This window comes from Syngnathoides biaculeatus, chromosome 12, assembly GCF_019802595.1.
Source record: "Syngnathoides biaculeatus isolate LvHL_M chromosome 12, ASM1980259v1, whole genome shotgun sequence".
Classification (NCBI taxonomy): Eukaryota; Metazoa; Chordata; class Actinopteri; order Syngnathiformes; family Syngnathidae; genus Syngnathoides; species Syngnathoides biaculeatus.
This window is the reverse complement of record NC_084651.1, coordinates 20,090,402-20,113,322: the sequence shown is the minus strand read 5'-3', so window position 1 is coordinate 20,113,322 and position 22,921 is coordinate 20,090,402. Positions and strand designations below refer to the sequence as shown.

At 41.7% G+C, this 22,921-nt stretch overlaps 1 long non-coding RNA gene across 1 annotated transcript; it reads left to right on the top strand.

Moving 5' to 3' along the window:
• Positions 1-21,383: 21,383 nt before the first annotated feature.
• LOC133510240 (uncharacterized) lies at positions 21,384-22,702 on the top strand. The gene is made up of 3 exons (XR_009797557.1): positions 21,384-21,777; positions 21,884-21,907; positions 21,995-22,702. It is a non-coding gene; the product is annotated as an uncharacterized LOC133510240 (long non-coding RNA).
• Positions 22,703-22,921: the final 219 nt, after the last annotated feature.

Genomic DNA, 22,921 nt, shown 5'->3' with positions numbered 1-22,921 from the left:
CTAACATGTACTGTCATGTCATTGCCATGGTGCAGGTTGAGGGTTTGGTTGCAATGTTGTTGTTTTGGTTACATAAGGAGGGCACAAATTAACTGTACTCCTGAGCCTGTGAAATGAGTTCCTGCTTGCCCGGTTAATTCTAATTATATTACGATGATCTGTTTAAAATCATGGGTTTATCTTTCTGAGAAAACCTGTTGTATGACTGTCCTGTAGGCTTAAACAGTTTTCCCAAGATCAACTTAGGGTTGTTTTGTTGTTGAATCATAATTCTTTTTGTTGTTTCTTATGTTGTTATTTTTGCTTTTATAAATAATAAACAGTTTTAAACCATCCTGGTGAAATTAAAATGGAAGTGACCAATGTACATTTGCTTTACAAGCTGAAAATGACCATAATTTTTTGGGTATAATGTGCACCCATATATAATAAGCACCTCCAAATTTGACTTAAAAATTGTTTTTATAATGCAGTTTTACGATATATGTTTTTGCTTCAACCCATATGATACAGTATGATATTAAATATTATCAGTATTTTGCTAGTTTTAAATAATTATTCTGAAGTTAAGCACTTTATTTGAATTTCAAATATTTTTGTATTTACATTATTTTGAAATTCACAGCCATACTTTTTTTAGTAAATGAGAAAACACACCATTGTTCCCATTCAGTGACGCTGTGAGTGTGAATATGACCGGTGACAAGTCCAAGGTCTAGTCTGCTTTTTTGCCTGAAGTCCGCTGTGGTGGGCTCCAGCTCACCGGTGAGCCTGAACGAGATAAGTGGTGGACAGTAGAAAAATGATGGATAGATCAGTTAGAGGTTGGAGACCTTTATGCAAGATGTTGTGGATTCATTCCCACTCTAGGCCTGATTGATTTGCAACCAGTCGAATACAGAGATACAGATAGGATATTGAAAATGACATGGAATGTCTTGGCAGAACAGCAAGACATTGTGTTAAATATTTCATTAAAGCCAAGAAAAACTAGCAATAGATTTCTTCAGAGGAATCATTTGGCTGGACCTTGGTTTTGATATGTTAATGTCTTTCTGATGCATAAAGAGACAGGACTTCCTCTTGCTCAGACACCAACCATTCGAATGGATACACTGGTATTTACACAGAATCACTCGCTGCGGTGTTTAGGCGGCATCAGAAAACCATGGTGGTTGGCAACGCACTGACTCTTCGGAGCCTTTTGAGTGCTTGCTGCAGAACCTCTGATGGTTTTATGTTGCGTCTAGACTTTAATAAGTGGTTGTCTTTTCTAAGAGCACACCCTTAATCTTTCTTAAAAGTCAGATGACAAGGCTTTTGTTATTCAGCTCAAATCAAATAAATATACCTAATGACCCTAGATGTGGTCAACCTTCAGAGAGTTTATTGAAAGGTGTTTATAGCGTATATCTTGGGTAGCGTCAAGAAAGGAGAGGGAGGTTATGAAACAGAAGTGTATCTTCACATTTTGACATGAAAAAGTAATGAACTGTAATGAAGCTGAAGTTATTTATTGGGCAACTTTCTTCACTTTCTGCCTGTGCTGTTGAAGGTCACGAGGAAGCTCAAACCTCAAGTTCAATAATGAAGGCTTAATGCAAAGCTGATTTGCATCACAGATGCACCTCGCGCATCTCAACTTGTGTGACATTCTAATTATCATATTTGTGTAGAGCGGTTAACCACTGTTTATATTAACATGTTGGACCAGCAAAACGTGACTGAATTCATCGTTCAATTACAAAGGATAACACGTGACGCATACTGTTTTGAAATCGTGTCGGCTTCTTGAAACTTCAGGTGCATATTCATTTCACCCCACATTGTTTCCAATGCAATATTTGATCAAATTCTATAAACCTAATTCCAATGAAGTTGGAATGTTGTGTTAAAGATAAATAAAAACAGAATACAATGATTTGCAAATCATGTCCAAACTACATTAACTTGAATTCACTACAAAGACAAGATATGTAATGTTTAAACTGATAAACTTTATTGCTTTGAGCAAATATAATCATTAACTTAAATTTTTATGGCTGCAACAAGTTCCAAAAACATGGGCCAGGTAGCAAAAAAGGCTGAGAAAGTTGAAGAATGCTCATCAAACACCAGTTTGGAATATTTCACAGGTGAACAGGCTAATGGGGAACAGGTGGCTGCTGTGATTGGGTATAAAAGGCGCTTCCCTGTTCCATTCAGAAGCAAAGATGGTGTGTGGTTGTCTTTTTTGTGAAGAAGTATGTGAGAAAATATTCAAACAGTTTAAGGACAATGTTCCCTGATGTGAAATTGCAAGGAAGTTAGGGATTTTCATTGTCTACGGTCTATCATCAAAAGGTTCAGAGAATCTTGAGAAATCACAGCATGTATGCGACAAGGCCTAAACCAACATTGAATGCTCGTGAACTTCCATTCCCTCAGGCGGCACTGCATCAAACCCAACATCAACGTGTAAAGGATATCACCACATAGACTCAGGAACATTTCAGAAAACCAATGTCTGTGAATACAGTTCAGCGCTACATCTGTAAGTGCAACTTACAAACTCTACTATGTAACGCAAAAGCCATTTATCAACAACACCCAGAAATGCTGCCAGCTTCTCTGGGCCCGAGCTCATCTAAGATGGAATGATGCAAAGTGGAAAAGTGTTCTGCTGTCCAAATTTGAAATTATTTTGGGAAATTTTGTACATCTGGCCTAAGAGGAAAACAACCATCTTTAAAGCAAAAGCAAAGCAGATCTATTTGTGTAGCCCAATTCATACACAAGGTAAGTCAATGTGCTTTACACAATGAAAAGCATTGAAACACAAAGCAATATAACAATTAAAATGGACAGAAAAATACAATTGAAAATATAAATAAAATTAAAACATCTTACAGTGCAAAAAATATTGAAAAGTGGAAATATTGTATAACGCATGAGAAAAAAAGAGTTTATATCCAGGATTTAAAAACATTCACACAGACATCTGGACTGATATGGGTGCAAAGTTCAAAAGCCAGCATCTGTGATGGTATGGGGTTGTTTTAGTGCCAATGGCATAGGGTATTTTACAGATTTGTGAAGGCACCATTAATGCTGAAAAGTACATACAGGTATTTGGAAAAACATGTGCTGCCATCAAAGCAACATCTTTTTCATGGACACCCCGTTTATTTCAGCAAGACAATGTCAAACCACGTTCTGCTTGTGTTACAATAGTGTGGCTTCCTAGTAAAAGAGTGCAGTTACTAGACTGGCCTACTTCCAGTCAAGACCTGTCTCCCATTGAAAATATGTGCCACATTATGAAGTGTAAAATACAGACACCGGACTGTTGAACAGCTGAAGCTTACCATCAAGCAAGAACAGGAAAGAATTCCACCTAAAGAGCTTCAACAATTAGTGTTCTCAGTTTCCAAATGTTTATTGAATGTCATTTAAAAAAAATAATACAAAAAAACGTGATATAACACGGTGGTACGCATGACCTTCTCCCAGCATTTTTAGAACATGTTGTAGCCATAAAATTCTAAATTGATGATTATTTGCCGAAAAAAAGGGTTATCACTGTACATTAAATGTCTTTGTAGTGTACTCAATTAAATATACGTTGAACATGATTAGGAGATCACTGTTTCAATTTCAATTTCATTTAATTTCATCAATTGGTGACTTTAAATTGCCCTGAGGTGTGATTGTAAGTTCGATTGGTTGTTCTTTTCTATGTGCCTTGTGATTGGGGGTCATCCAGTTCAGGGTGTACCCCACCTCCTGCCTGATGACAGTTGGGATAGGCTCCAGCACTCCCGTCACCCTCGTGAGGTTAAGCAGCTCAGAAAATGGTGGATGTATTCTGTTTTTATTTATGTTTAATGCAACATCCCAGCTTCATCAGAATTAGGGTTGTAAATATGACAAAACATGGATAGCGATAATTATATATTAGAATCCCAAATGAAATTTAAAGGTAATATTGATCATTAGCGTTCCAGAAACAAATGCTTTTTTTGTAATGACCGATGCTGTCAATTTTGGCTGTTTAATATGTGTCTGTTTGTATGAATGTATATGTCCACCAAATCATTAAGAAGGTAACAATGATCACTTTTGTGTAACACATTAAAGGTGTTTAATCAGTGTAAATAAATCCAATACAAAATTATAAAAACATTGCTTTAGTCAATAAATTGAGTTTTATATCTAAGAACTCGGCAGTTTTAAAGTGTGACCATGTAAATGTCTGAGACATGACAGTGGGGAATTGCTTAATAATATTGTCTGCTGGCATGACAAATGCCAATCAGTAAGAGAAAAAAAAAGGAATGAAAAATGGATTTGAAAAGATAAGATGAAAAAAAAATGACAACGGATTATAAAATGCAATTCTACATCAATAAAGTATGGATTTCAATGAGTACCGGTATTACTTTGCACTGAGAAAGAATAGCAGTCTGCTGGCAGTTGTTGAAGAGATCCAGGGCCATGAAGTTCCAGGTGAACTGTTACTTACTCCCATTTACCATCTGTGGTTCACCTGTAACCCATCCTAATAATACCTGCCGAACAGATGGACCATCAGATGGCTCGTGTACTGGGATATGCCGAGCATATCGTCCTGCCCCATCGTTGACCACAGAGGATTTTCCCCACTTTGTGACAGTCAATTTAAAAGCTACCATACACTGTAGATTAAAGAAGCTCAGCTAAATAATCAAATCTGAGGGTCAGTTTTAAACACAGGGGGATTCCTTCAGTTTGGAAAGATTTGAGAAAGTCAAACTTGTATTACTTCTTGGTTTCACTCAATCCTGTTGAGGTGCTAAAAACAAAATACAGGCAGTCCAAAGATTTGCTTGTGACAAGGCCAACGTTTCAATTTCTCCCTGGAGTGCAGATCACTGTGAAGGTCAAAGCTGGAAGGAAAGAGAGAGAGAGAGAGAGAGAGAGAGAGAGAGAGAGACTTTTGATGTTAGTTTCATGCTAATTGATACAAAGGAGCCCAATAGATGGGCAAAGCTGCGATTCAATAATTAGGAGTAAGGTTTAATTCAGGCAATATAAAGAGAATATAGTAAGCTTTAGGTTAGGACACAGTACTATTGGATTAATATTAGCAATGGCGTGACAGTGAGATGGCACCCATCCATCCATTTTCTTAGTCGCTTATCCTCACAAGGGTCACGGGGAGTGCTGGAGCCTATTCCTGGTTTCAACGGGCAGGAAGCAGGGTACACCCTGAACTGGTTGCCAGCCAATAGCAGGGCACATGGAGAAAAACAGCCGCACTCACAATCACACCTAGGGGCAATTTAGAGTGTCCAATTCATGTTGCATGTTTTTGGGATGTGGGAGGAATCCGGAGTGCTTGGAGAAAACTCACGCAGGTACAGGGAGAACATGCAAACTCCACACAGATGGGTCCGGAATTGAACCCGGGAACTCAGAATTGTGAGCCCAACACTTTCCAGCTGAGCCACTGTGTCACCAGTGAGAAGGCAAATAGCTGCAAATAGTATGTTGGAAAGAAGTAAGATGCTTACAAAGTTAATTCAGTCAATAACTGTGCTCTAACTCAATACACCAATTCTTTATATAAAATCAGTATTCACCACTGAAATTCATTTAAATACCATTAATCCATTTCAACCCTTAGAAAAATTGAATTGTTAAATTCATTTCATAAATATTGTTTCATTATACAGGATATCATGAAGACCACTTAGCTGTATTTCATGTATAATAGATGGTGTGTTAGTGGCAATCTTTTCTACATTACAATTATTCACACAAAGTTACGCTTTGCAAAAAAAAAAATGTCACTCTCACCCATTTGTCATCAGTCAGTGGCCCCCTCCAATAAGTAAGCTCTTTTAGGAAATGCGACACAAGTTTGTAATTTGGAAGGGAGGCAGGGGTTAAACACTTCCCTCAACATTGCAATCTGTCAGTCTACACCAGTACATGCTGAGACTAAGGACCGGACACAGGAGTCAAGCTGAGCCCTTCCAAGGACGCGATCAGCCGTCATCTCGGAAGCGCTCGAAGCAGCTGTGTGCTGTGTGATGTGTCTTACACATCTCCATACTCTGTCTTGCGAGTTATTTGGCACATTTCACGGCGAAGTAATATCAAGCAGTGAGAGTGAAAACGCATTCCCCATTTTTAATTCCTTCATTTATAGCCAAGTCAATGCAAGTAAGTAGTTTGGTCTTGCTGAGATTTTTGCTTGAGTAGTACCATGATGATTTGTGTTTGTTGAACCGTTTGTTCGCCAGCAGATGACATTTTGGTTCATGGAGCACTGTCCGTCTGCTCCAAAAGTGTGTATGCCAAGTTGACAGGTGGCACTATAAGCTCTAAGCCTTGAGGTCAATTCAGCGAATTAGAATCCCTTTTGCTTGCAGATGACTCATTTCTACATTAGATAAACACACAACTCAATTCATACGCTTCAATCAGTTCATCTGGGAGGCAGTCATTCCCACAAATGCACAAATGCTTTGCACTCACATTCACATGTATGAGCAAATTAGTCTTCAGTTTAATCAGTAAACTCACGTGAGCGCTAGCAATACTGGCTAACATTACACAAGGAAATCAGTGATGGTGTAGTGGTACATACGTCTGACTTTGGTGCAGGCTGTGTGGAATTGATGGCTCGGTGATGGTGTCGATATGTGGCCTGCGATTGATTGGTGAACAGTTCAGGGAGTTGTCTGCCTTTTTCCCAAAATGAACTGGCTCCAGCACTCCTGTGACCCTTGTGAGGATAAGTGGCTTAGAAAATGGATGGATGGATGGATTACACAAGGAGACAAGATTCGAACTGCCAATATGTTCAGCACACAGTGCATGGAACCGTAAGGTCAGTAACATTTGCATTACTGAATTATTTTGTACATTTTTTGGGGCGACCAAAAAACAACCAAAAGTCATTGCATTTTTTTAAACTAGGCAAATCAAGATTCATTTCCAAATTACACACTGCTTTTTGGTCCGCTTAGATGGCTACAGGAAGGATACATCACATTTATTTTCTGTCGTTTGACATTTTGAGTTAGAGTATTTATTTAAGTAAGCCCTTTCTGTCATCATGAATTCTCACTCTTGTCATGTCACTGCATCAATCATTTTAAAGCTGTGGTCACTTCCACCCATAACATCTGTTACATGATTTAAGCTTGTAATGTGCCACAGTGGGGTGGGTTTTCTGCCACTGTTAAACACTAATGTAATAACTGATTATTACATTATTATTCAACCAAATCGGTGTTTCACATAATCTTAGAGCTGATAGAGGAAAATTAGATTGGAATTTATGACTCAATCCAATCAGGGGAGTTTTTCTTTCACCAGAACCTCAGAAGTAGTCATAGGCATGCCCAAATATGGAATATAAATATCTTGAGTTGTGTTTGATCATCATTTGGAACCATGAGTCAGCAGGAGATAATTTTTGTGATCCCAGGTTTCACAATGTCAAGATACAAATCTATAACTAACAAACTAGTTTTAATCTTGTGCTGTTGGGAATATCCCAAAAAATCCTTTCAATCATCCTAATTCTGGAGAAAACACTACTATAGACAGAAAAGATCAGCAATTAAAAAACAAGATAAGGTAGTTGAGTTCTACTGAAAGGCATCCGTACAATATTGTTATCTTTAATATTGTAGCAGTATGTTTGCCCCACCCTCTTACATTACTAAGCTGCCGGTTAAATCAACAACCAGCATCAAGTTCATGCGTATTAAACTTAAGTATGTAGTGATCTTGCGCCATTGCAGCCACAAAGTGGACCACACCTCCAGGACATACAACCACAGGATGTGTATGATTTATTTCACAAAATTTTACAAATACCATCCATAACCACTTTTTGGAAAATAAATATGTGAGTGGGAGAGAAAAAAAAGAAAGTAAAGTATTCGGACAAAGTTCCCCCCCAAAATATGGGAATGTTAGAGTATTTGTTAAACTTTTGTAGTGAAAAATTCTGATACAACTATTGCCATATTTAAAAAATGATGTTAATATGTGGTTTACATGCATTTATTGGGGATTGGAAACATGGTACTTAGGCCCCATTTGTTTGTTTCCATTTTTTTTTATGTACTCATGTTTTATTTGTTTTAATTTGAGAATTTTCCAACACGACATTACATTTTGTAGCACGCGAGGTTGGACACAATGAAAAGACATAAGCCATCTGCAGTTCTGATCCAGTCATTCGATTGTACGGGTCCTCGCAGTCCTGTGTGAGGGAGAGCATGCTGCTGTGAGGCTGCTCCACCTAATCCCAGGCTGCATTACTCAAGCAGTCCAGTTAAACAGCACACAGACGTGGGGACTTCCCATTTCCTCCAAAGACATAGAGGGATACTGTATTGCCTCATGCACCACTGAGGTAATATCATGACTTCAACCAAATACTGTACAGTCGAACCCAAACTGCCCTATAAGTGCATGCTGCACACCATATAGGTTGAGGACATATAATAAGTGGAAATAATATGGATAGAGGTACTTCAGGAAAAATGAGGAATTTTAATCAGGAGTCGCAGATTATTGTAGGGTCGAAGACATCATGCAATCAAAGCCATGTAAATCCATATACGTATGACATTTTTTGTATAGGATAGCGCTTTCATACATGAAAAATCCAAGCACTTCACAGAGAGAAAAACTGACAATGAAACAAGGAGGAAATGTAGAAAAATCCAAACCTCCTATCCCCACATATACAAATAAATGCAAACACATTCAGATGAACAACCATCCTCCCCTCCCCTCCCCTCCTCTCCACACACACACACTGTACCTCTAGATTATTAGTATAGAGACGTGTCAAGGCATGATGATCCTGGGATTCTGGGAGAGGAATGACAACTTGTGGGAGTCATCCACAGCCCACACGCACATACAATGCCACAAATGAGGTAGACCAGGAAGGCCTCCCCACATTGTGCACAGGCCCCGAGTGCACCCAGTATGGGGAAACTGCGGAATGTCATCCCTACTGCCAGACTGAAAACCACCCACAAGAAGACAGTGGAGACATCTAACTAGAAGCCAATAGGCTAGGATAAAAACTAAAGGACAATAAGGGATGCAATCAAATGGGCTACATATAATAAACAAATCTAAACATGAATTTAAAAAATGAGCCTCCAAGGCACCTCCTGGCACATTGATATTTGAATTTAACTGCTCTCAGTGGCAGTGAATGAGATTTTGTTCCTGATGCTCTATGGCAGCCTGTTCCAGAGGCCTGAGCCCTAATGGTGAATGAAGCCTCTTCATATGCTTGGTTCTGGGTTTTGGAATAATTAAAGAGGACTTCAGGACACGTGAGGGTTGATATTATTAAAGCATATCAGATATATATGATGGCCCAAGATCCTTAAGACATTTGAAAACTAGCCAAAGAACCGTCAAATTGATCCCCAAACACAAAGAGAGCTAAAAGAGAGATAATAAAACTGGTATATGTAATGTGCTCCTGCCCTCTAGTCTTCACCAGCACATGAAGAGCTAGGTTCTGAAATACTTGTGGAGTGCAGATTTTCTTTTTGGGAAGACCAGAGATCTGGACATTACAGTAGTCCAAACAGCAGACGGTGAAACTGTATCGATCAGCACTTCCGTGTTAGGCTGAGGGAAAAAGAGCCTGACCGTGCTTTTAGTCTTCAAATGGCAAAATCGTATATTGGTTACATTCTTGATGTTTAGCCATCCATTTTCCATACACTATCTTTACTAGAGTAGGGATTGGTGGGGTGGGGGGTGGGGGGGTGCTAGCACCTATCTCAGCGGACTTAGGTCAAGAGGCAGGGTACAACCTGAACTGGTCACCAGCCAACTGTACTCACATTCAAAATGAAGCGTAACTATTGGACCTGTGTCCTGGCCATAGCCACCAATGAGACTTTTCAGACAAGAGTCCACGTTATATGAAAATGTAAACAGGCAGACCTGTCATTACCTTAATGCAGGTGGCTTTCCTCCATCCCTCCACAAGCCAGCATTTAGAGTTCAATTACGATTGTTGGTCCTTACCACAATCCAAGATGAGCAAAGAGGAATAATAACTAGTAACGTTTCCCACACCACAAGGCAACTCATCAGCATTATATTTTAGACATTCAACAATTAATACTCCAATTACTACGGATTATCAGTCTGTTTACCAGAAAGTTGAAGGAATACATTTTAGTTTTTCATACCGACTGGAAATATCCAAATTTGATTTGAGTTAACATGTTTGCCTCACGGACAAAGGTTCTAGCTTGGGATCTCAGCTTCAACCTTTCTGTGAAAAGTTGCATGTTAGCCTCCCCGCTTGTGTGGTTACAGGTTCCGATTCCACGCCGCCACTGTGTCTTGCATCGGGAGATGAAAATAATATATTAGCACAGGATCATATTAGTACATGATTTTTTTCCCAGCAAATCATTTAAATGGAAAGATAACAATGTGAAAAATTATAATCAGATACATCAAAGAAAACTACATTATACAGACACAATTATTGTGAATTTATTATGAATATACTTGAGGATACACAGGATAAAAGATCGATGATAGATAATTAATAATGAATTTTTAGAAAAAGTCCATTTAAAACCCCGCGATACTGCTCTGGGTTCCATCCTATGCAGGGTTAATCACTACACTACATGCTATTGGGATTTATTAATACTGAAATGTTCTATTTATAAATATACTGATGCTATACCAGTAATTTATTCAAATGTGTACACTTTTATCTTTAACATTAGCACAACTAAATAAGTTATTTGAAAGTCTCCAAGGAAAACTGATTGAGTTTCTCGATGTATGCCTTTGAACGTGTGTTAAATTTTTGCCCTGGCTATTGTACTAACTTCATAATAATAATAATAATAGTTTTTCTTGCTGTAGCGACTGCAGAGAGTCAAAAGAACAAATATGCACAACTCTCTTGTCATGAATGGCGCACAACGGTTTCAGTCAGAGGGCATCCTCATCCAAAATCACATGGGTGTGTGGCAGCTCCACGCGATATCGCTTGCACGCAACTCTGAAATTAGCATTGTCCATAATTCCTGGCAAAGTGCACACCTCCAGGGTGAGAACACTGCAGGCGGAGATGTTCGTATCTGTTGCAACAACGCTCGTAAAAAAGGCCCAACACCTCTCATCAAAAAAAAAGAGTACACAGGAACTTAATTGTGCATAATTGTGGTTGTGGTGGACTATTTCTGAGCTCAAAATGTGAACAAAGGCAGTAAGAGTCCCACTTGTCGCATCCCTTTTCATTTGCCTCATAGCAATTAGGTTGTTTTGATCACGTAACAAAGACGCAACACTTGTTTCAATACGAGAAGACACTTTACCAAGCACAAACCATGGAATATTTGCCTTGATAGATAAATATGAACTTGTGGATAAATATGAACTTGTTCTATCTCTTAAAACAAACGGGGCCATATATTTCTCTTGGAATAACAGAGATCAGCTGTATCAACACTCCTCCTACTGCAGCCAGCCACCTCAAGTGGGAAACTCTGGAGTCTGAGAAAATCCTTTTGGAGATACTGTACAGTACAAGGCAAGTTGCAGTATTTTTGTCAGAGTCGGATGGCAAACCAATCGCACAGTCTGTGTCCGTCCCTCAAAACACAGCACAGGTGGGTGGACAAGTCAAATCCTGTACTCAATTTAGAGTACTGTTTACTTTCCAGGAATGGGACTGAAGAAAAGTAAAAAGTAGTCCTCTAAATGATTAATCGAGTACTGAGTGGAAAGAAATACTCAGGTACTTTGTAACTCGTGAGTAAAATAGAAATGTGCAAATTCAGATATTGCTGAACAATATCACTTCATGTAAAAACATAATGAAGAAAATCTTTATAAAGTAAAAAATCTTTGTAAAATAAGCCAAATTCATCATCAAGAAATGGTCTTATACTATATTGTTTCCTCTTGTTGAACAACATAATACCATAGGCTCTGCAGGGAGATTAAAAAAACAGTATCGAAATAGAAAGTCTACACACTCCTGTTCAAATGCCAGGTTTGGGGGCTGACCTGCATAAATTGTTTTAAAACCTTTTCTACCATGTACGTGGCCTAGAAGTTGTATAGCTCAATAGATTTATTTTTGGATTTTTTTAAGAGGTGAGGTGAAAATAAATAACTGAAATAGTGTATACTTGAATATGATTGACTTCGACTTGATGTTTAACTTTTTGGCCAGGTAGGTCACCGTCGAGAAAGTGATGTTAAATAGCTAGTGCTGGTTAATAAAGTTTAAATCATTCACCCATCCATTTTCAGAGCCACTTATCCTTACAAGGTTTGCAGCAGTGTTGGAGCCTATCCCAGTTATCATCAGGCAAGAGGTGGGGTGCACCCTGAACTGGTTGCCAGCCAATCGCAGGGCACATAGAAGCAAACAAGCGTTCACAGTCATATTCACGCATACAGGAAAAAGATTTTTTTGGTTGCACAAGGATGCACTCCGTCTTATAACTGCTATGTGCCAGTGTTCAGAGGTAAGAGATCACATTCAATGTTCAAACTCATGTTCAATGACAGGCCACACACATTTTTAAGAGGAAAAAAACAACAACTACATATGGATAGGGCGTTAACAGAAAAATTATTTGCTTCATCCTCTAAAATGACTATACTAATACTAAGAAACCACAGTGGCAGCTTAGGAACTCCTATGACACAGTAAAAATGTTATGGAATAAAAGGGATCAGATCCTCCATTCTGCTTGACCTAAAAGCCGAATGGGACAAAAATAAATACATGAAAATAAAACTGCATACTTACAACTCCTGCATTTGGCACAGGTCACAGTAGCACAGTCCTGTAGTTTCTTTTTGTGACAAAAGGGTTCACACGCAGCCACCATAGATGACATGGTTTGTCATTCGCGTACCGTATGATACAGTAGTTGCATGAATAAATGAAAACACCAGCCGTAACGAAAACTAAATTTTGCCATGTTTGCATTCAAGCAATCATGTCATCAACCTGAGTTATGCTCATTACAGCTGGAATCCACCTGAAATACCTTTGCAGTATCGCTTGTATTGCACAAGGACTGACTGCACATATCAAACTTTTTTCGGAGGAGTGAATGGGTCTGGCACCCAAGCGCAGATCATAAAATGAGACAAAAGAGATGCATTTATTAATCATTATCTGCGTATTTTATATCATTATCATCAAAAATAAATATGCGTATGTAACCGTATAGTTTTTTAGTTCCATGTGTCATTTTCAAGGAGACCCAGCAGTCGTGGGCCACACCCGTAACTTTATATCTGCGAGCATGACTGACCACACCCGTACAGTATTATATGGCAGCACGCTGTGCGACTGGTGAGCACACCTGGCTCACAGTTCTGAGGACCGCGGTTCAAATCCAACCTCGCTTGTGTGGGGTTTGCATGTTTTGCCCATGCTCCAGGTACTCCGGTTTCCTGTCACATCACAAAAACATGCTTGGCAGGTTGATTGAAGGCTCTAAATTGCCCTTTGGTATTAATGTGAATGGTACTTTGTTTGTATGTGCCTTGTGGTTGCCTGGAGACCAGTTCCAACCCTGGAAGACCTGGGATAGGGTCTAGTACACTCATGACCCTTGTGTGCATAAATGGTTAGAGAATGGATGCATGAATGGATATTATAATACAGTGTATGTATAGTCTATAATTCCAGCATGACAGTGGTGATACAGTATTGAATTAAGTCAGATAAATTAAGAGTTAGATAAAGTCAGGTAAATCCTATCACTGACAAATATACTACAAAAGAACTACTAAACGCCAATATGATGAAAATGTACATGTACGTTGCCAAAGACAAATATCAAGAGGGAAAAACAATACATCCAACAATCCATCCTTTTTCTGGGCCGCTTATCCTCACAAGGGTCGCGGGAGTGGTGGAGCCTATCCCAGCTATCATCGGGCATTGGGTACACCCTGGCCTCAGTCAATTGCAGGGCACATGGAGAGAGACAAACAGACGCACTCACAATCACACCTATGGGCAATTTAGAGTCTCCAATGAATGCATGTTTTTGGGATGTGGGAGGAAACCGGAGTCCTCGGAGAAAACCCACACAGGCACGGGGAGAACATGTAAACTCCACACAAGCGGGGTCGGGATTTGAACTCTAGTCCCAGAACTTTGAGGCCAACGCTCTAGCCACTATATTTCACTGTGCGACCAAAAGCAATCCAGGGAGTCCTCAGTCTACGACTGAAATTCGTTCCCACAGTAGGGAAGTGCAGGTAGCCTCCTCGCTGTCCTCTCCTTTCTGCTCTTTCAAAGTGAGGTGAATACCCCGTGCCTTTTCCCTTAATGAACATGAGGCAGATATTAAGCCTACATTGATTTGGGTCCATCTCGGTAACAATCGAAGAACGTTGCTTTGGGGTTTTTTTTTTTCTTCACAAAAAAAGTTGCTTCGTGATCACTGTATCCCTCAGAAGGATGAATCCCTTCACGTGCGCGAAAATACGGGATTTGTCCTTAATAATAATCACCATGGTCATCCGACTGAAGCCCAAGTCTTTATGTCCGTCATGTCCGTCACGTCGGTGTTAATCCTTTCTCCGCTTTTTTATTTTTTATTTTTTTATGATGTTAAGCTAAGGTGCTGGGGCCATAATGGCAGACAAGACTCAGGTGTCGTAAAGTTTAAACGACTTAGGTCGAGACCGTCTTAAACAGAGAACTCCCTGTACATGACCACACTAATAAATTGAGTATAGCTCCAAATGTGCAGTGATGTACTTTTTCACCTTGTATTTTTTTGCTTATTTCACAGCACTATCCAGATTGATCTCAGTAAGTTGCTGTGTTGTAAAGAGAATGTCTGCATTGGGCGCCTTGTGTTAGTGAAAGGCGCTTAACTTTACTCTCCAATAATCTAACCGCTGTTTACACTGGCACAGCTGTTAGCCTTGCCTTTGTTCAGCCGTCTGTCCGCTCCCTCCCTTTCCCCAGCTTGATAACATAATACCCTGGGTATGTTTCTACAGGGCAATAAAATGAGCAGGAGCCACTATCTGCTCTTTGATTGAGCAACATCAACAGCTTTAGATACAGTCCATGAACCTGGAACACTTCAACATTGCAATGTTTTTGTGCTCCCATACTGTAATGTGCTAGAAAGTGAAAGCCCAAGACCCGAGAGTTCTTTTATGTACAGCACACGCCCTTTCTTCAGCATTCTTGCAATTAATGATTTTCTATCTATCTATCTATCTATCTATCTATCTATCTATCTATCTATCTATCTATCTATCTATCTATATCTATCTATCTATCTATCTATCTATCTATCTATCTATCTATCTATCTATCTATCTATCTATCTATCTATCTATCTATCTATCTATCTATCTATCTATCTGTGTTCGTGGGGACCCGTAGCTCAGTGGTGAGAGCACTGGTTTGGTAAACCAGGGGTTGTGGGTTCATATCCCACTGGGGCCTCCACTCCCTGAGAAGGGTTGTGTTTGTAATTTGGTAATAAATACAAAAAAAAGATGTTACATATTTAAAAAAAAAAATACCTTCTAAATTGACAGGACTTAGTCTGTGATTTTACGGGTGCGCTTGTGCCCTTGCTCCATTGCACTCGCAAATCTGCACAGTCCAGCACAAAAAAATCTCGCGCGTAAACTTTGTTACGAGTAGAAACACTTAGACACTGAAAGACGTTCTTATTTTGTAATTGCGCACTTGTTGCCCACTCTCAGCGCACATCAAAACCGATCCAGCGCAACCTGACATCTTTTTTTTTTTTCAACACGGAAACCCAAGGTCCCCTTCTATTTCTTAGTTTACCTGACACCGCCCCCTCCACTCTTAAAGGGGTACACTCATTATTACAAACAGAACACACACAACTTCATATCTGTGGGCATCACTGGTGGACCACGCCTATAACTTTGTATCTGTGGGCATGACTTACCACACCCGTACATTTTTCAGATGTTAGTGACTGCAGTACTACCTGATTCATGAGTAATCATCTCATTGTTCTCGTTGATCGTTGTTAAGGCCTGGAAGAGCTTATGTTCTCATTCAAGAATTCAATGTGAAAATGATTATCTGACTTTAAATGCTTTAATAAAACCCCATACGCATGTGGGGAGACATTACGGGTGAGGCACCCCTCTAACAGCGCCTTTTGGGAATTTAACTACTTAACCACATAGAAACGACAATGTTGAAACATATCGCATTGCAGGGGATCGCACAGAATAATGACTCTTTTTCAATAACGACAAACAAATAGTAATCAATCAGGTGAACCTTCGATCTCAGAAAATCCTTTTCGGAGCATCCTGTGACCACTGAATGTCAATTATTGCCAGCCAACACAAGGTCTGTCTTGTTCCAGGCTTCTGGGAAGAGTTCATCGCATGTGTTCAATAAAACACATCCAGTGTGAATCATGCCAACAATGAGCCTCATGCAAGCACACTTGCTGTAGTCAGTGGGCCACAGAAGTCGCGAGGGTCTCTGTGTTTTGTTTCCATCATCAAAGCTATTGGGTTTGGACTCTTCAGCTATCACTCAGCAATGCTCATGGCCACTTGGACCCTGAAATTTTACCCCAGGCTGCTGAGAGGAGCGGGTGGAGGGGCCAAAGAGACGCAAGTCTCCTTGGTCTTGCTCTGCACGGCCGGGGGTCACTTGGCCATTCTTCTGTTGCACAAAAGACTGCTTCAAGTGCCTCTGTGACAATGGCCCTTAGATCACTGGAGCGTTATGATTACTGGTTAACTTGAATGCACTCTGTATTAATTGAGCCAGACTTAATGTGAACTTTTTCATTTTGGTTGGCATAGAAACAAGATAGTAATGTCCAGTAACCGTGACTAAATGTTCACGGTGCCCTGCATTAATTAGATGTTTTCTTTTTCTCTGCTCGGCACTCATGATTAAGACTTGTGCTAACCGTGAGCCTGCTAATGAGACCAACCTCTCTTTTTCAACTTCTCTACAAACATTGTCATTCACATTCCGCCCATAATGAACGCGTTCTAAGCCCATGTACACAAAAGGAGTGCTCCATGATTTCTCAAGACGAGCCTTGAACTGAATACAAAGGAATATCAGAATGCTGATGCAAAAGAGCCCAACCACCACTGTTATTATCTCGTTTTTATAATATGTAGCATTTAATAAATCAAGGGAGATGAGAGCACATAAAAAAAAAGTCAAGTTTGGACACGATGTTGTTCAGATGGCATCATAGCCGCACTTCAGCTCTGGATTGTACTGAGCCTGTTCTGTACTGCAGACCCCGCTCATTTACATTTATTTTGAGACTTTCCAGCAGTCCACCTTCTTTCAGCACAAGCCGAGTCAGCCAGTGACAGACAGCCACCCTCATGTCAAAACATTGTCTGCTGCTGCCAGTCTGCAGCAACCTCAGACAGCAGGCAGCCAGCCGCAGTTGCACGCTCACCCTCTGTATCGCTGACGTGCACTGGTACTTGCGGTCTAAATGTAAATAGTAAGCCAGTCATCACATTAATGCATGCATGCACCAGATAGTGTTTTTGTACACCTCCACAAATTCACGAGATTCAGTGTAAGAGCTTTTTCTGAAGCAAGGAGGGATCATTCCAGTAGATGTCATAATATTAGGTGCACTGTTTAATGTGATTCAGTCGTGACACAGTTCAATGTCTCGTGCATATAGACTAGGGTCTCCATGCCTGGGGGGTATGAGATAACCTTTTTTTTATTTAGTAAAAAGTTGTCTTTTTCATCTTCAAATAAGATTTTGAAGGAGGCGAGAGGAACCATTAGTGCATGAATAATGCATTAATCATCTCTTTTCCCACCTCTTCAAAAATGAACTGTTATGATGAATGAACTCACCTGTCTTTACTGTAAATGTCTGTCAGTGTTCACCACCCCAAAAAATATTATTTTAATAATCTGTTTTTTGTATGTTTTTCTGCTGAACTCACAATCCACTGATTCCACTATTAGGTCATGATTTCTAAGATCCTAAATTGTGTAAAAGAGACCGCCATACTTCAGAGAAAATTCTGAATACTTGAAATCACTCAACCACTACAAATTTTCTACAGAAACCAGGAACAGCATAAAAGACATGTTTTGTTTGACTTAACACATCATGAATGTGGAGCAATTGCACGTATGCGCCTGCTGAAAATGACCCAGAAATGCAGATTTGAAAGTTCATCACTGATATGACATCACTTCTTGTGACTGACCCTAAGTTAGCCCTTAAATCATTCACAAGCTTTTAAAGTTGCACTGCTGAACAGACTGACCAGGTATGTCCCTCTCATTTTTTTGTTTGCGGCAATTCATGATGTTTACACAAGTGGAAAAGTTTTCCGCACCTCCTCTTATTTTGCCTCCGCTGAGCTCGCACAGATTTGCGCCTGCATTTCAGAGGTGCGATTTCATTTAAAAACGCATAATCAGACATCGGCATTTGTTTGATAAATCGTATTATGAGCTAAATTATTTGCATGTGCTCCTCCCAGAACATGCACAACTGCACAGCAATTTTCTCACATTTAACAGACTGCCATGGTCCAGCTGGTAAAACCTTGCCTCTGCGGGTTCCCGCGCGGCCGCGCTGATTGGGAGGCGCACACCTGCGCCTCATGCTGGCTGATTGGCCCTGATGTATATAGGACCCTTGGCACGACTGGTCCTTGGCCAGATCGTTGCAACTTATGCCCCGTTCCTGCATTCCCGTATCTCTGATCGTGAACCCGTGTGTACCGACCTCCGCTGTCACAACCCATCGTAACGGAGGTAGGACCCAAATGCAGGGGGACACGGGAGACGCAGAGGTAATTCGGGAAAAACTTTATTATTCAATGGTCGGGGATCGGGCTTAGATAGCAGGTCAACAGGCAGGCAGGAGTCGGTACACGGGTGAATGATCAAAGCAGGCAGAAGTGTCAAAGGAGTCAGGCTTACAGGGTCGGTCGGAGAACAGGCGAAGGTTGGTACACACGGGTTGACGATCAGGGATACGGGAGGCTCGAACGGGGCATGAACGTCAACGATCTGGCAGAGGACCAGTCGTCATCGGGGTCCTTTATATACAAGGGATAATTAGCTCGGATGAGGCATGTGTGCCTCCCAATTACCGCGACCGCGCGGGCACCCGCACAACCCGGGGTGGAGCGGCAGAATCATGACATCCGCCTGTTCTCGGGTCGACCCCGTAAGCCTGACTCCTTTGACACTCCTGCCTTCTTCGATCGATCTCCCGTGTACCGACTCCTGCCTGCCCGCGGACGAGGTCTTCTATTTTTAAATGCGGGCGGAAATATAGCGGCACAACGCCAAACTGGAGTCCTCATGGCCCAAGTCCGGCAAGGATTAGAGAACCAGCCGAGCTACGCTGACGTCGCGGTTGCAACAGACTCGCTCCTGACTCACGTCCACGCTGCAGTGGCTACGGATCCGCTACCGAGCAAATTTCATGTCGCTGTGGCAACGGATCCACCGCCACGCCATTCCCACGTCGCTGTGGCAACGGATCCACCGCCGCGCCATTCCCACGTCGCGGTTTGCACTGCTGACCAATTCTCACGTCACGGCACCCATCGACTCCTTCCCCAGCCGTGGCTGGCAGCATATTCACTGTCGCGTCACACCTACGTCGCGGTGGTGACAGGTGTCCGGGAGACCGCCGTAGGAAAAGGGTGGAATTGGCGATCAAGGATGAGCCTGCCAGAGCGCCTTCAACGTGCGTGTTCCCAAGGAAGTTCAGAGGCTGGAGCGAATTCTGATTAAGGCGAGGCGAACTATTTTCCTCCAGTTAAGAGGAGGAGGAGTTTATCATTGCTGTCGCTCCGTACCGTGCCCGGGAATGATCCATTCACACCCCCTAGTGTCTGCCAGTTCTTTTCCGAGACCCCTGACTATGAGCCAGTCGGTCTCCATCTGAAGGAGCCGACTCTCATTCAGGAACAAGCGCCCAGTTCAGGAGTGCCAAGGCAAACACCGCAAGTGCAACAACGCAGCGTTCTGTCACCTGTGAGGTTTCAGGAGCCAATCTCCAAACCTCACGTTCCTGTCCAGGAGGTGGCGATGGCTCCAAAGCCGTCTCACATTCCTGTCCAGGAGGTGGCGATGGTTCTGCAGCCGCCTCACGTTCCTGTCCAGGAAGTGGCGACAGTTCCGCAGCTGCCTCACGTTCCTGTACAGCAGACGGTGGCAGCATCACAGTCCCCTTTGTTCCAGTACCGGCGGCACTTCAGCTCTGGATTGTACTGGATTGCAGCGACGACAGGCCCGCGGCCGCCCCATGCTCCTGCTTCGACGGCGACCGGTCCGCGGCCATCCCATGCCCCTGTTTCGACTGCGACAGGAGCTGGGGAGTTCTGATGGGCCATCCCGGAGCTGGAGAGGCTTCAGGATGGCTGTGATGGTGATCGTGGCAGTCATGGCTTTGGACGGCCACCAGACAGATTGGGGTTGGTGGAGGGGGGGGGCCTCCTCAGGACCCCCTTCCACCCGCCCCTGGATATGTTAATTTTTGTCTGTGTGTTTCTTTCGTATATGCACGTCTGGGAGCCATGCCTTAGAGGGGGTGTTGTGTCATGGTCCTGCCGGTCCAGCCCTTCCGCACACCTGCGCCTCATGCTGGCTGATTGGCCCCGGTGTAAATAGGACCCTGGGGAGGACTGGTCCTTGGCCAGATCGTTGCAACTCATGCCCCGTTCCTGCATTCCCGTATCGCTGATCATGAACCCGTGTGTACCGACCTCCGCCTGTTCTCTGACCGACCCCGTAAGCCTGACTCCTTTGACACTCCTGCCTTCTTTGATCGATCTCACGTGTGCCGACTCCTGCCTGCACGCGGACCTGCTCTCTACGCCTAACATCCTGACTACCGCTGCTGCACCTGACTGCCTGCCTGATCCCCGACCTTGGAACAATAAACGTTTTTCCCGAATTACTTCTGCGTCTCCGGAGTCCTGCATTTGGGTCCTCCCTCCGTATCGATGGGTTGTGACACAGACACCCTGTAAGTAGATAAGGTTCCGCATTTATCAGTGTGCACAATCAAGTTTTTGCACAGCCAAATATTTAGTAAATGAGGCCTACAGTGTTGTATCCAGGATGAATCCAGGTATCCGTGCCAACTTCCTGAAAGATGAAACTCCTTGAAAGGCCCGTGTGGCTGCCAAACATGCAGAGATTTCTTTTCTGACCAAAGCTCACACGGCAAAAGTCTCTCATTCTCACAATCAAAGCTCTAAGTCTTACATGTGGTAAACTACATGATTTCAGTCCAGCATTCTAAAGTGGTGGGAAAAGCGCACTGTCAACAAGAACATTCCAGGGTCTCAGATGTAGCATAGTGGAGCACATAATCAAGAACATTCAAACTGTGCATTGTCAAAAATGGGATCTGCTGGCCAACGTGGTCAAGTACACCCAAGTGAGAAATGTGTACCTTGGAAAAGAATAAATCTTGTCAGACCTGGATCGAAAACAACAACAACCAATTATTGCATTTTTATCACATTATACTGTACTGGGTTTTATTATTTGCTCTATGAACTCGTCCCCCTTCCACTTGTATGATTACATTGAATTTTATCTCTAATCGAATTCAGTTGAGTCAATAAGAAATGTTTTATTTTTCTTTTCAGCTACCAAAGCAGAGTATACGGTGTTACGACTAAAATCTGAGGAGCCAAACACACATTTTCAAAAATAATTACACACTCCGATAAGTTGAGGTATGTACAACACCCACTTGTGCGCTTCCTGTATACTGATTGTCATGATACGTGGAAAATATTACAGCAATTGACAGATTTAGAATGAAATTATTGTGCTTTTTAGACTTGTGGCAAGGACATAAGAGAGGTGAGACAATCCCATAGAATATGAATTGATTGTGAAATGCATACATTTATGATCAATTATGAGTGTCCAATTCATGCATGTTTTCAGTATGTGGGAGGAAACAGGAGTGCTCGGAGAAAACCCACTGAGGCAGAGGGAGAACATGCAAGCTCCACACGGGGAGGGCCAGGATTGAACCCCGGTCCTCAGAACTGTGAGGCCAATGCTTTACAGCTGCTCCACCGTGCCTGTACATAACCATATATAGTATGTTTGTATGTAACACAGTCATAGACACAGAAACAATGCATGAGTTTATCTGCTTAAAGTAAACATTTCAACATCCTGAGAAAATGTGCTTTCAGCTCAAAGTTTTCTTTCCTGCTAGCATTTGCACCGACATCCTCATCAATCACTCAGCAGGCAAAGCAAACCGACGTCATGAAGTTATTTCAAAGAATGCCAACCTTCACCGGTTATTTACATCACACGCTGGACCCTTTACACTAACTGCCTGACCACAATGAGGATGGAAGTGAACTCATTAGTTTAACATTAACAGGTAGGTGACACACTCCACTGAGATGGACTCTTTGCTTTGTCTTGTTTCTTGTAAATGGCTTGTTGGTGCATTTTTTTTCCAAGTCTGTGACGGTTGTGCTTCTCAGCAGCACAAACTGAACATTGTCTGTCCCGAAATTGATCATTTAACCGCCTGTGTGTTGACTCAGTAAAAATGCGGAGAAATTATCTAATTTGTTTTACAGCAGCAGCTGACATTATTGTGACTTATTACTGTGAGGATGTGAGTCCCCATTTTCGAATAAAGTTAATTCGTTTTCCTGTTATTTCTATTTTACACAAAAAGCCGCAGCATTATGATGGCTAACACAATCTAATGAAATTAAATACAAGTACAAAAACATTTGGATTTTGCCATTCTGATTGACAGTCAGAGAAGGATTCCTTTGGTAAGATTTAACACAAAACATTTACTGTACCATGCTCATATCACTGTATTTTAACCCCTAGTGT